This window comes from Sinocyclocheilus rhinocerous, unplaced genomic scaffold (assembly GCF_001515625.1).
Source record: "Sinocyclocheilus rhinocerous isolate Xijiao unplaced genomic scaffold, SAMN03320098_v1.1 scaffold106, whole genome shotgun sequence".
NCBI classification, from domain to species: Eukaryota; Metazoa; Chordata; class Actinopteri; order Cypriniformes; family Cyprinidae; genus Sinocyclocheilus; species Sinocyclocheilus rhinocerous.
The window spans coordinates 496,832-499,302 of record NW_015633181.1 but is presented as its reverse complement, the minus strand read 5'-3'; the positions used below and the strand labels follow the sequence as shown (position 1 = coordinate 499,302).

Here is a 2,471-nt window from a genome sequence, read left to right as displayed (position 1 = left end):
TTTAGTAGAAGCTCCAATATGTCTTGTTCATTGGGTCTCATGTATGTTCATGGATTTATAGTACACAGCGACCGTGACAAAATGAGGATTTTTAAAACTCCTTCATTTTGTGTGTTAAAGTTTGGTGCATAATTCATCCAATACTGTTTGTACTATGAACACAAATAGTGCCTCAATTTGTGCGGAATATGAGGTATGCGATTGGGTGTCTGTTGCTAAGCATCTATGAGTAATATTCTAACACAGAATCGTTTCACACTGTACCATTTTACACATTAGTTACAGAAAATGCGTTCTTCTACCGAAAAACTAAAAGCAAGGTTTAAAATGACGGTAATTTAGAGTTGAGGCTCTGAAAACTGAAGTGTCTAGCATCAAGATGCCATTATGGTATGTTACACTGCAGTGGCAAAACTCAAAGCCTTCGTTTTTTTCAAGCTTTAAGCTTTTTGCTTTCTTTTCATAGATGTACTCCTGCCCCTGCTTAATTAAGTCTACAAGGAGAAGAGTTGGTCCATCAATTAAAGTCCCAAGCTCAAGAATGATCTAATATAAATATGTAGACGGCTAGTAGAATAATGATATTGTCACAGTTTTGAACAAGGTAGATTATAAATCATGTGTTTCCTCTGTTTCTCTCTAGCGATTTTCAATTTGATTCAAAAGAACATCTAAACATTTTTGTTCATGAATGCACTGTGACTGGAAATGAAAACATTATTTGAATATTCTGTTCTTGAGTGTATTTCTATAACAGTTCTTCATCACAGGTGAAACAAAAGCCAGACAACAGTTATCATGAGCTCCATTCAGTCAAACTTCTCTGTAAATGTGACCTTTGTTCGTCCTGCAGCATTTTTCATTAATGGTTTTTTTAATATGCCACATGCAAAATACTACTATATGTTCTTGTTTTTAGTGTATGTTGTGACTGTTTTGGGGAATTCATTTATCATGTGTATCATTTATTTGGCCCGCAGACTTCACACAGCCAAATACATTGCTGTTTTTCATCTGGCGCTTTCTGATCTGTGTGGAAGCTCAGCTTTGATTCCAAAAGTCATTGATACATTTTTATTTGAGCACAAGGTTGTTTCATATGAAGCATGTTTGTCAAATATGTTTTTTGTATATCATTTCATGAATCTGCAGTCTTTGACACTACTTGTTTTGGCTTATGACAGATTGGTTGCTATTTGTTTTCCTCTACAGTATCATGTCATTGTAACCAAACCAGCCATGTTTCCGATCATAGGGGTGATGTGGATTTTTTCTGTGACATATTTATCTATACTTGTAGGTTTTGTGAACACACTCTCTTTTTGTAGATCTATTGTGATTAATAGTTATTTTTGTGACCAAGGACTTATCTATAGACTAGCTTGTAATGGAAATTGTATAAATATATTGATGGGAAAAATTAGCTTTGGTCTCCTCATGTGCACACCACTCATACTGATCATTATCTCATATTTCTGCATTGCTCTGGCTCTGCTTAAGATTGCTCATGGTGCTGACCGGATCAAGGCCATGAAAACCTACACCTCACATGGCAATTTTTTATCTCCCAGTTTTAAGTAATAATATTGCTGCTGCCACAACATCTATCCATCCAAACACCCAGTTAATTAACAATTCTTTTGACACAGACAATACCACCTATGCTGAATCCCATCATATACACTCTAAAGACAGAGGAGGTCATGCAATCCATAAAAGAACTGTACAAATGAAGTAGGGTGTGTGTGTTACTGTAGAAATAAATATAAAAGGCAGTGGGAGAATTTAAAATTATTTAAAAGGATTTAGTTCTTTTCAATATTATAGTTTGCTGAATTTCATTATTTGCTTGAATGAAACTTTTTCTGTTATTTTAAATTTGTTATCAGTTATATTGTCTCTTTAGAACATTTAACAAATATTTAAAGGATATTTCGACTTGCTGTGTAAATCTTGTAAAAGAAGCTCTCTGACTTGTCACATGTGATTAAAAAAACCAAAAAAACATTCTGTTACCAGGTTGATCCTCTATGGATTGTGTAAGGATTATGACTATGCAGTAACTTATTCCCACCATTCTGTGCTATTTGAAACATTGTGATGCGTTGTATGATGATCTAAATTTGTTCAACTTTAAACTTTAAAGTGTTTATTCAATAAAATCAATGCAGTCAGAATGACAAAAAAAAAAAAAAAAATTAAACAACCCTAGTACACAGGTGCTCAGCAACAAATTTTTGTTTAATCCACACAATAAACAATGGTATATTTTATATAAAAAACATTAAATTTTCCCTGCTAGCATGTGTAAAATAACAGAGAATTCATCATATACCATTTGTGCTATCAACATGAATGAAACGACACTATTTTAATGTTTGTCGTATCACACTGCTCTCTCGTTTCATTCAAATAAATAAATAAATAAATAAAAAACTTAATTCTCTTCTCTGCATTTCTCTTCTGTACTA

At 33.2% G+C, this 2,471-nt stretch overlaps 1 pseudogene; it reads left to right on the top strand.

Annotated features, from left to right (window-relative positions):
* Nucleotides 1–798: 798 nt before the first annotated feature.
* On the top strand, nucleotides 799–1,733 carry LOC107743444 (olfactory receptor 51F2-like; annotated as a pseudogene).
* The last annotated feature ends 738 nt before the right edge of the window (nucleotides 1,734–2,471 follow it).